The sequence below is a fragment of the Sitophilus oryzae genome, unplaced genomic scaffold, assembly GCF_002938485.1.
Source record: "Sitophilus oryzae breed Bouriz unplaced genomic scaffold, Soryzae_2.0 scaffold_1500_pilon_pilon, whole genome shotgun sequence".
Lineage (NCBI taxonomy): Eukaryota > Metazoa > Arthropoda > Insecta > Coleoptera > Curculionidae > Sitophilus > Sitophilus oryzae.
In genome coordinates this window covers 3377714-3390291 of record NW_022146171.1, presented here as the reverse complement: position 1 = coordinate 3390291, position 12578 = coordinate 3377714, and the positions used below count along the sequence as shown (strand labels likewise).

The window sequence follows — 12578 nt, the reverse complement described above, 5'->3', positions numbered from 1 at the left end:
TCAAAAGTCAATATCTCGGAAACGGTTGCTTTGAAGTACATTGTGTGTATTTCGATTTTTGCTTAGAATTGAAGGAAGAATTGAAATATATAATAATATACAGGGTATTAAAAAATTCTATTTAAAAAAAGAAACTTTGATGTGCCACGACTTTATGAACGACCCTGTATACTTAAATTTATTACTCGATAATAGATATTTAAAAATCCTATAACTTTTGTATTTAACTTTTTGCGGTACCTCCTATATTTTACCTAATAATCGACCGTTTCCATACATATAAAAACGACACTGTATACCTTACATTAGCATAATTTTTAGTAGTTATTAGAGTTTCGAAAAGGATCAAGCGGTGTAGATTAAGTTTAGGGAGCGCCAGTGGTCTCAAAAGGTATAGCTAGAGCAACTTTGTTGAGCGGGGAAGCAGTAAGCGACAAAAAGAAATAAAAATTAATTCCGGTAAACGCGGATACAAGCAGATTAAGCCTTTTGAAGCAGACTGACTGACGCACTATGGCCACGCGCATACATCTATTTCTATTTTTCACAGCTAGTATGCCGCGATAAAGCGAGAAGTTGGAAGCTGGGGCACTATGGACGTACCCTAACGTCACCGTTATGTCGTCGTACCGCCAACGTCACGGGACATATTCTTCGAGTCCGCCGAGGCCGCCGGACTTAGCGCCTATGGATTTTTATCTTTACGGAAGAATAAGGGTTTTTATTTTTAAATTACAAGAATTAGAAGTACTTAGCGGTTATGCGAGGGTATCTTTCACCCCAACTGTTGATAATTCTTAAATTCTTAATTTAAGAAAAATATACTTAAACCATTAAATTCTAGAAAAGGTGCTTTGAAAATGTTTTCATTAAAATACAAAATTTTCCATAGCAAAAAGTTACAGCGATTTGTTAAAAATCCATATTTTTCAATAACACCCCGTAACTCCGAAACGGTAACAGATATGGATATATGCGGTTTTACCATCATGTTTTTGATAAAAATTGAGCCCCAAACACCGATATTAGTTTCTCCTATAGAAAAGGGTGTTTCCCGTGTCGAATTTGATTACTTAAAAGCGTCCAATTTGACCCACCCTGTACTTGACGACAAACTCAATTAAAAAACTAACATTTAGATTTGCATTAGAATTGTTTCATTATAATAAATATTCTACAAAATAACCCTCTAACACAGAATTTACACTTTTTAGGTGGCTATACTGGCTATGATTAATTTTTTTTCATGTAAGTTGTTGCATCCGAAATTGTTTGGTACGTTGTTTCATAAAATTTGAAGTTATCGTGTTTAATAACCTTTTACTGTCACAATATCCTATTGTTCGTTCCGAAAATTGACAGTTTTAACATTTTTCTGCTGCGCTGAATAGAGATTCATGTCATGTTTTATTGGAGAAACACTTATAAAAATAACTTCCTCGCCAAATATCCCGAAATTGCCCACTTCCCACTAAACTTGTTTTTAAAAACAAATGTTTTCAAAAAAAGTGAGGTTAAAAAACACACGATATCGTACAAAAGTTAAACAAAATTTATCTTTATACGACGTCGGATGATTAGTTAAAATTATCAGATAAAAATTGTTGTCAAAATATTTCGACCAATAGGAGCACCGTCGGATCGTCGTGTCATCGGATTTCGGATGCATGAGACTCCGGCTTAAGTTGTTTCATAAAAGTAAGTTGTTTCGTAAGTTGTTTCATAAAATATGAAATTATGAGGTTTAATAACCTTTTTACTTTAACAATACCTATTGTTAAAATATTATAATTAAAGTTCTAGAATACCTTGATTACTCAGCACTGAGTTTTTTCTTAACATTAATGAATACAGATATTAAGCCCCGTTTATACACAACGTTTACCTGTCAGGTTTGCGTGTCATGTAAAACGGAAGATCGTCTAGAAAACTGACGACAGTTCTCAAGAGGGTGTCCGTCTAAAGCCGGTCCCACACGATGTGTCAAACACCTTCCAACGTTGGACATATGAACATTTGCCACATAGTATAGGACATACACTTGTGTATTGGAATATTGTCGAAGCCTAAGCCAAATGACGCGTCCAACGTTGGTTCCAATGTTGGAACCATAGACTTAACATAAGTATAGACTTTCCAGCAACGTTGGTTCCAACCATAGGGTTGGAACCAACGTTGCTGGAAGCATCGTGTAGGACCAGTCCCGTTTACACATAAGGTTTTACCTGTCAGGTAAGACGGATTAAAAAGTTGCGTTTACACTGGAAGTTGAACATACAGTTTTAACAATTACAGTATTGTGTTTAGTGAAGTTGAAAAAGAAAAAAACATGGATTTTTTTACTACAAAATTGTATTTATTGTTTTTCTAAAAACTAATTGAAGAGTGGAAATACGAAAGGGGATAAGTGCTAAAATAATTATTTTTTCGAGGTAAATGGAAAAAACACAGTAGAACTGAAAACAATACATTTTTAAAATATCTTTTAAAATACATACTAATATAATATACATAAACTGTAGACGCTTTCGCTTGGCACTTGGAACTTCTGTTAAGATATGCAGCATGGTATATATTTATTACATTTCTAATGTAATAACTTAAAATAGAAAAATTTGGCACTTACCCCCTTCGGTATTTCCACTCTTCAATTGTGAAAATCGTATTGTTATGTAATAATAAATAAATACAAACAATTTATAATACAATAATAATATAGGTAAAATAAAAAAATCTCTAAACAATTTTGTAAAATTACATTATTTTGTGAAACTCTACAAAATATTACATTTTTTTTAAATTGTTTATTAAAGAGGCTGTAATATGTCAATATTATTTTTTGTAAATTTGCTTATATTTTTTAGTGTAGACAAATTTTGTTGTAAAACTGATGAACGATCTCGTCAGTTTTCTAGACGATATATATTCCGTTTTAATTCAGTTCAAGTAAAACGAACCGTTTTTTTCATCTACACGGAAGATTTTACTTGATACATTATGACTGAACGGGTCAGACTTGCAGGTAAAACGTTATATGTAGACGGTACTACCTATATTTGCTTTCGTGACAAATATAAGCTTTGTTCGGGTTCTTGTTATTACCGAAAAACCAGGAGTAAGCCTATAGCTTACTTCGGGTTTCTCTTATTACCGATTCTGAACCGTCCTAGAACTGTGATGCGTATGCGCAGAAGGAAATATGAAGACATTATTTCATTTGCGCATGTGCTGCAGGGTTCTAGGACGGTTCAGAATCGGTAATAATAGGTTTGTTTCAACCAGCATTTCGGGATCATTAGGTCTGTTCGTTTTCCTGTTATTATCGATTCTGAATTGTCCTAGAACTCTCCAGCGCATGCGCAAATGAAATGCTGTCTTCATATTTCCTTCTGCGCATACGCATCACAATTCTAGGACGATTCAGAATCGGTAATAACAGGAAAACGAAAAAAGCTATTTCGAAATCGTACTCGAATCGGTTTTCTTGCACTTTGTTAGCATGCGCGGACTTCGAATAGTTTCGTGACGGTGCAAAAAGTATCAACGTTGGAACGCTTTGTGGATTGTTTTCGAGACTGTCAAAAGTGTCAAGCGTGCGTGTATCGATCGGTTTTTTGTTTTTGTTTAGAATTTTTTGTTTAGAGTTTCATAACAAAAATAATAGGGTTATTATTTTTGTTTGCAATTTGCAATAATAATAATTATTATTCTTGAAATGGAGAATCGGAATCCAGTAATTGTTGGTAAGCGTTGTTTCAACTGTATACTCACTAACTCACTTATCTATCCTCTCTTTTATGATCCTGTTATTTAATTGCAGTGTTAGAATCTTTGAACATTATTTATAAATAAAAAAAAATTAATTAAAATTTCCGAATGATTTACTCCACACAAACTCACAAGCAAAAGTATAACGCACACGTATTCGAATTCGTAAAAAATAACCAAGCCAGAAGCATCAGCCGGACGCCGGACCAGAATCAGCTGTTAAAAATCGATAATCCCTGCCAATATGCTTTAATGCGCAAGTCAACCAAAACAGTTCTCAATTTGGACCATGTACCGAAATTACCGTTCTGAAATCGTAACTAAACGATCCCAAGGTAGGTGGTACGCAAATAGGATCGTTCGATAACCGTCAAATCTCGGTTGGAATACATTTGAATTATTGCGCACGAGCGTGATCGTTCGGTGACGGTTCTGCGGCGGGTTGGAACAAACCTAATAAGAACTCGAACACAGCTATAATCTTCCAGGTTTGTACAGAAATTAAATTTATTATATACAGGCTAGAAGAGTCTTAAATAAGGGCAAATATTTCTAAGGATAGTATATTTCGACCCCAGTAACACGTCTGAGGTTTTTTTTGCGATAAAATCATTATAAAAATTTGGAATTTTTTGAAAAAAATTGGATGTTTTTTTTAACTTGTAGTTAAAAATCATAATATCTTTATAATTTGGCAATATATAGATTAAACTTACAAGAAAGAAAATCCAGAAAAGATCAAAGTGGTTCTCAAACTTTTGGCAAACAAATATATTTTTTTTAAATTTCCAAAGTAAAATAACTCGGTTATTTTGGACTTATTTGAGAAACTGTAAAGAGAAAATATGTTTCTTTTCTGACTCACCTTGTATAATATCAGATTTTTGTCTTTTTTGTGAAATAATCGCAATTTCACAATACAACATATTTTAACTGAAAATTCTACTACTTTTTCATCATTTACATTCTAAAGTACTACCAAAATATTTACCTTTTTTTCTCAAATCCAAAATTTCACGACATATGTTAAAACCCGTCTCAATCCAAACCGGTAACAATCACCAAAAAATCACCACATTCAAAACATATTTCAACTGAAAATTCTGCCACTTTTTCTTTCTTCTTCCACTCCGGCGGCACTTGTGACGTCACAGCGTCGGGACGCCGGCCACGTGCGTCGCGCTATGTTAACTTAAATCCGACGTAATCGCAGCAGACGCCGAAGACGTCGTTTTGGCGGCACACTAGCTCGACCTGCGAAGAACGATTGGCTGCTGAGATTGCCAGACGGCCGTCTCTGCTGCTACTGCTGCTGCTGCTAGCTGGGTGACTAGTTCAGTGCAGTGCAGGAGGAGTGAAAGGTCGTAGCAGTGGCGTAGAAAGAGTTTGGGAAAAGTAGGGTGATATACATAATATAAGAGAATATAGTGCCATAGTGCAGGTACTGCATTAATTCTAGACCCAATATTGAAGGATCGATTACGGGTGAGTCTGAAATAAGTGCAAATATTTTCAGGGCTGGTAGATCTCCATAAAAGAAGCCATTATTTTCCAAAATAACCTAGTTATTCGATTTAGTTAAGTTGGTAATATAAGAGGTTAAGAAATTATACCGTAGGAAAATTTTCGGTGAACACGCAGTTCTGGAAAGTTTTACTTTTAGTTTTTCTTTAAAATATGCAGGAAAATTTAAAATAAAATGCACGATTTTCAACATCTTTTGCGTCAAAAATGCGAAAAAATCTCATTAACGTATTCCTGGGATCGAAATATATCACCCTAAAAAGATTTGCACTTATTTAATACTCACTTTGTATAATATAAATACGGTATTATCGAATAAAAACGGCGTCCAGTTGGTTTTGAAATGACGATCGATAACATTTCCCATATAAATTTACATATAAAATGACAGCGATCTTCATTTCATAGCCATCGCTGTCGTCGTTTTTATTCGATCATACGGTACATTTCCACATAAATCTATCTTTGGGTTGGCAGAAGTTTTCTGAGCTCACTTTAATTGGACATTTCCAAGTCATATGTCTGAAATTCAGGTTAAAGACATTTAAATAAAACCAGTGAAATAGATTCGATCACCAGCTCTCAATAAAACAAAAAGTAATCGATGACCGATATATGCGCCATTCGACCAATAGGAAAGTAGTACTTTGACGCAAACGCATTACTTCCATCTCCTAAGCAAGGACGAACCATACAAACTCAATTTTCTCTCCTTCAATACATATTGAGAACATAGATTTTCCAGTTGTTTTACAGGGTGTCCTAGAAATAAGTGCAAGTATTTTTACTGATAATATAATTCAACCCTAGAAACATGCCTATGAGTTTTTTTTCGGGGAATTTTTTTTTTAAATTCAACATTTTTTGGAATTTTTTTTAGTTTTTAGTTTAAACACATAATTTCTTGATAATATGGCAACATAGGTATTAGATTAAATTTACAAGAAAGAAAACCCAGAAAAAATCCGATGGTTCTCAAAATTTTAGCAAAAAATATTTTTTTTTTGCAAATTTTCAAAGTAAAATAACTCCGTTATTTTGGACTTATTTGAAAAACGATAAAGAGAAAATATGTTTCTTTTATCGAGATCTACCACCCCTATACTTGCATATATTTCTGGGACACTCTGTATAGGAAGGTGGCAGTAGAATTCCTTTGTTGTCTATTTTTTTTATATTATTTCTATGATTGACTGAAGAGAGACAGCGATAGTTGTTGGCATGACCACGCATGACGCTGGCTTTTCCAGAGCTGATTTGTAAGTACTTTACTTCAAGGTATCCAAGATAATATACAGGGTGATCCGAATTGTATTCAGATTAAACCTTCAGATTAAATCCATTCATTTCCCATCTCGTTTTGTTAGTCTCAAATTATTATGGAAAACGAATATAAATATGGTCAAAAAATTAATCATATTAGTTAATTTTTGGTTTGTTTTGATGCGTACTGAACATCGGGATCAAAATCAGAATAATTAACTATTTGAATCATTGTGGTAATCGCTCCGTATACAGGGTGGTCCGAAATATATTCGGGAAGTTTTTTGGAATGAGAAATTTGATTTAGATGTCAATATAACTGTTTTGAAGAATATAAATTTTCGACCGTACCTGTCTAAAACTGAGTGAAAAAATATACATTTCCGTCGTATTGTACGTAGAAAAGGTCTCTTCATAAAAATCGCTACAAATAACGGTTCTCAAGATATTTGGAATAAAAATAGTCAGTACATGTCATCATTGACGAAAATTACGCATATTAACTACAATAGTTAGTTATTAGACTCAAATAATAAATTTGACATTATGGTTAATATAAAAAAAAAAAAGTTCTTAAATTTATCAATTTAGCCAAGTATTTATCTAGTCAACATGTTTATTTTTTGACATGTATTGATTATTTCCATTTCAAATATCTTGAGAACGGTTACTCGTAGCGATTTTTATCATGATACCTTTTTTACGTACAAAGATTTATTACTCTTCAATACAGTTAAAGAACCTACAGCGCCCCCTACAAGTACGAATCATATTTCGGACCACCCGGTATACAGAGTGATTACCACAATGATTGAAATAGTTATTCTGATTTTGATCCCGTTGTTCGGTAATTTTGGTACACAAGTATTCATTAGCGTGAAAAAAAAATTAAATAATATGGTTCATTTTTGACGATATGTATTTAAATTCGTTTTCCATAATAATGTGAAACTAAGAAAACGAGATCAGAAATGAATGAATTTAATCTGAAGGTTGAAGGTTTTATAATTTTTTGGTAATTACGGAATAATAAAACGCATATATTAAGTTATCATAAACTAGTTTCATTCCAAAAAAATATTTGTTAAAAGTTATCCAATAAATTAATTCAAAATTAGTAATAAGAAGTTCTTCTACATATTTTTATAAATTTAAAAGATAAAATGTACAAAATGTACATATATAGGTACATTTGTAAATGTATGTATGTGTAAATGTATGTATATAAGCTTATTATATCAATATTTGTTACTTCTTGGTTAACAGTTATTTGGAAATCGTCCAACTATACGTTTCTAACATTTAATAAATAATTTAACGATGCTTAAAATTGCATTTATGTATTGATTAAAAGTTACTTGGATGATTACGTTCAATTTATAACTTTAATTTGAACGAAGAGATGAAAATATTCTGTGATTATGCTGAACTGAATATTTCTTTTCTATGCTGAACACTATAGTATTAAAAAATAGTTTTTTTTACATTGAAAAATATGTCGATTTCCCCAATAACTGAGTCAAAACTTTCAAGAAAATAAAATAGCCAAAATAATTAATGTCGAAATTTTCAACGAATAATTAGTAAACACTCAAAAAATGCTTGAAAAAAAAATAAAAGCTACTAAAAATAAGACAGTAAAAGTAAAACCAGTAGAATAAGTAACAACTGAAAAAGGTAAACAGAAAATGATAGGCAGTATAGAAACAAATTTACAAAAAAAAGTTCAGGATAAGAATGAAATAGAACGACAAGTAACAGAATGGGAAGAATAAGCACTATAAAAGGCCGAGGGAATTAGGTTATCAACATTTATATATAAAAAATATAAAAAAACCTTTATAAAAAAAATTGTATGTGCACTATGTGCGCATATTTGAAGTGAAAGTTCTTCTTACTTCCGTCTGTCTGTCCAGGGGCGGATACAGGAAATTATTTTTGGGGGGGCCCAAAATAAAAAGCAATGTAGAATATGCTTTTTAGGGCGCCATTTTTAACCCAAAAGCATAATATTTTACACAGTTTACAGATTTTAGGGGGGACCAGGCCCCATGGGCCTGCCCCCTCTGTATCCGCCACTGTGTCTCTCTGTCCGTTTGCCCGTTTTCTACTTCTGAGCACCCCATTCGGCTACATCTATCCGCGTACCTACTTTGGTTCCAATCGACCCATAATTAAGAGACAAATCCTGATGATTTCGTCCATTTAAAGGCATCTGTTCGAAACGTCGAGGGCGTGATCTTGTAGCTCGTCCCTAATTATGCCGAAATCAACCCACATTTTCTTCAATATCAAATCGTTAGTCCTACCCTGATGAAGATGTAAACGAAACGTCTTTGCTTGTTGGACCATGTGCACCCTCGCTCACATAGCCTACCAACCAAATTTGACTCCCCGACATCAACTTTTGACGTTTCTTACGTCAAAACTAACTGTCACAGTGACACGTGTTGTACACGGTTATGATGGCCTTGGTCCAATCTATCGACTTACCAAATTTCATTTAAATCGGACGATTTTTTGATTTGATTCATTGATGATGGGTTTCGTAGAGCACGAAACTTCGTCAAAATATCATGAAAAGATGGGTGTCGTCTTTGAGTGTCGTCTACATTCCGAGTTTCAGCTCCCTAGTTCACATAGGGCACAAGTTAGGACGCTCCAAGATCGATACCATTTTTGTGACGCTTGGCGACCTTGGCGTGACGCTTCGCGTAGCGCTAGCTCGTGTGTCGCGGCCTTGAATTTTACTCCCATCGCGCGTAAAGAAGTTTCACTTCTTCAATGTCATTTTATTCCATGCTTTCCATGGAGTCTTTTTCACTCGATCACAATGGTGAATTACATATCTCCAAAAAAAATTGCTCTGAGTGGGGAATCTCTACAAAATTAAAAACGTTTTTAATTTACGAAGTTTAGTATTTTTCACTCTGTCGAAACAAGGCTGAAACTCCCATCAGAGAGGAGCACGCAATCAAGACACAGAAAGGGTTACGCCAAGGTAGAGGTCAGATCAAAAGGTGAAAGATCTGCTAGGCTGGAAATTAGATTGATGTCTTGCTAGATTATCGAATAATAGCCGTACTGTTATTAATTCAGCGAAATCTGACAGCGCAAAGAACTTTACCTTTTACCAGTGCCGTATCATTTTTTTGCTTCACCCTAAAAATCATTTAAATAAAACTTACCCAAATTCACGTAAAGTTCAGGTATTCTTGTATAATTGTAAAAATATAATTAATATTTTTAAAGAGTTGTAGTGTTACACTATTACTCTGAGGTTAAAGATGAATAATACATTGTTAATCTAAGAATAATTCTTATGACAAAAGTACCTAACCACGGTACTGATTTATCGGTAGATACTTTCCCAAACAGGTCAGTGTGACTCAAAAAGTACATAACGTTTCGTACCATTGATATTTCTGTATTGATTAAATATGCGTCAGACTGACTGACATCAGACTCTTTTACATTGAACGTATTAGTAGTTGTTTATTTTTATTAAAATTTATTTTGCAAATACTAAAAGCGTTAAATGAATAATAATTGAAATTGCTTAATCAAAACTTTTTGAACAGGAAGTATATAAGGATATGACATAGCCATAACCACCGATAAACAAATATTTGGTTAGAAATACTTTTAAAAACTATGATTAGAATATTCAATATAATGATATACAGCATGTCCTCGGATTGTCTTTACAAGACGAAAAACTTTTTTATTATTAACTTTTGAGAAAAATGCATTCTTCATAAGAGTTTTTACTTGTCCTATAATTAAATGGTCAATCTCGTTTATACTTTTCCAAATTTCCATATCGTTTCAGAGAAGAATAAAAGAATAAAGTCCTAAACATCAAAACGCGTAATATCATTTCGTCAAACCTATCGTAATATCATTTCGTTTTCATTCTTTGATAGATGATTATTACTAATTTTAATTAAAACAAACATTTAAACAACAATATAATTAAAATCATATTTTTGTTAAATGAAATTTATAAGTTTTATATATTGAAAGTCCAATGCCATTAAGAAGATAAATTTTATGAAAGAAATGATATCACCATAAAAGGCCGAAAATTTTTAGAACATTCTTGAGAATTTGGGAAAAAATTGAACTATATTTTCATATATTTATTTTTTATTTTCTCTAAATCGGGTATGGAAATTTGAAAAAATATGAACGGTATTAACCACTTTAAAACAAGCCAATTTTTGTATAAAGAAAGTAAATAAAAAGGTATTTTCTCTTGTAAAGGCAACCCGGGATAGGGTTGGCTTAGGCTTTTTCCAATAAATGAACCTGCCGCAAAATCTTTATAATTATTTTAATAATAAATAATAATATTTTTTACAAATTCCAAGAAAAAAACCCATGTAGTTTAACTTAAAAAAACATATGTGAATGTACTAAAACAAGGATGTCTATTTCTAGGAAGTTCAAAAACATTGTTCAACCTTGTATATAAGTTTTAAACAGTTAAGTAAACTGGAACCTGAATAGCGAGGTTACAAAATAAAATAATTTAAGTGTAAAAAATTACAATAGTCGTGAATGAGTCACTTTAACACATGTAGGTGTTTAAATAACTCTACATTCGTATACACTGATAAAATCTACGGAAACAGCTAAGAATTTATATGATATTTTAAAAATATATGAATCAAATAAAATTTTGTGTTTAACATACATTGACCGGTATGGAAAACGATACCCTAAAATTTCATGTATTTTAAAATTCAATATACGAGGTCTGGCTATTAAACAACGAGACTGCTTGTGAAAACTTAATCACTGTCAGCTTAATCACTACCAGTCGATCATCTTCAGTGGTTTACGTTTTATTTAAATGCAAGAATTTTAAATTCGATTACTTATTACCACAGATTAGGTATCCTATAAGTATACAGATAAAAATCTTGTCCCTAATTCGTGGTACGAAAATTGTTTTTTACGACGATGTGCAAACGAGTAAAATTTCCTGTGCGCAAAAATAAACTCGCGTAAAATAACAATAAACAGCGTAATAGAGAGATATCGCTAAACCGAATAGCGTGCATGGACGTTAATAAGGCCAGGTGTTATTTCCTTTACGTGAGGTGGTATTAACTGGTATTAACTCTCTTCCTTTATAGTTATTGGATCGGAAAGAATTATGTTCGCGTCTCGTCCGCTATTTAAACTTAACCTAACTTTGAATTTAAAACTTTGAAATTGTTTTGTTTACTAGGTATTTTAAAATTAAAGGGCTAAAGTGCTTATTTCCAGTGTATTGTTCAACGTCTGCTAGTGGGTTTAGGGCAACAAGCAACAAATTCTCTTAGAAGGGCTAAGTTGTCATCTGCTGTAAACCTAAGCCTCTTTATAGGTTCTTTAATATTGGAATAGGTGGAATCCATATTTTGGGCCATATTTATTTAATTAAAACTAATCCCAGCTACTTAAATATCAAATTACCTAATAAAACTAAAGTAATAATTCAAAACAATTCAAACTTAACCTAAAATAAAAGATCTCGCCGGCCGGCCCTGGTTGTCAAATACCCGCACATGCCCAATTAAGGAAATTTTAAACGTTATTTAGAATTAGCGCTTGGTGTAATTGATCCGCAAATTACGTCAGGCGGTAACGTTATTAGCGGGTGTTGCGTTAAAAATTGACTCGCGCATATCGTAACCATGATAAGATACGCGTAAACACTGCATGACGCTATTCGGTTTTCCGATATCTCTCTAATAACTGTGCCGGTCAGGCGCTGTGCACAATTTTAGAGGCCCTATAAGTGGGCGTGCTATGTGCGCAAACTAGTAACCTAACTAGTACCCGATTCCGAAAATTGGAACCACGATAAACAATAAAAAAAAACAAAGTTTATAATCTGCTGTGTTATTACTTCCCTCTAAATAAAACTTTCATATACCGTGTGGCGCATCGGAACACGGGACATAGGAAATCCCATGTAAATTTTGAAAACGCCAAATATTATCTCCCCAGATGATTTTATGCAATCTTTG

At 33.0% G+C, this 12578-nt stretch overlaps 1 protein-coding gene across 1 annotated transcript in view; it reads right to left on the bottom strand.

Moving 5' to 3' along the window:
* LOC115878155 (unconventional myosin IC) overlaps positions 1-5054 on the bottom strand; it is a 103425-nt gene extending 98371 nt beyond the window's left edge. The window contains exon 1 of the mRNA XM_030894539.1: positions 4760-5054. The gene's annotated coding sequence lies outside the window, so the exon portion shown is untranslated. The remainder of the gene's footprint in view (positions 1-4759) is intronic.
* Positions 5055-12578: the final 7524 nt, after the last annotated feature.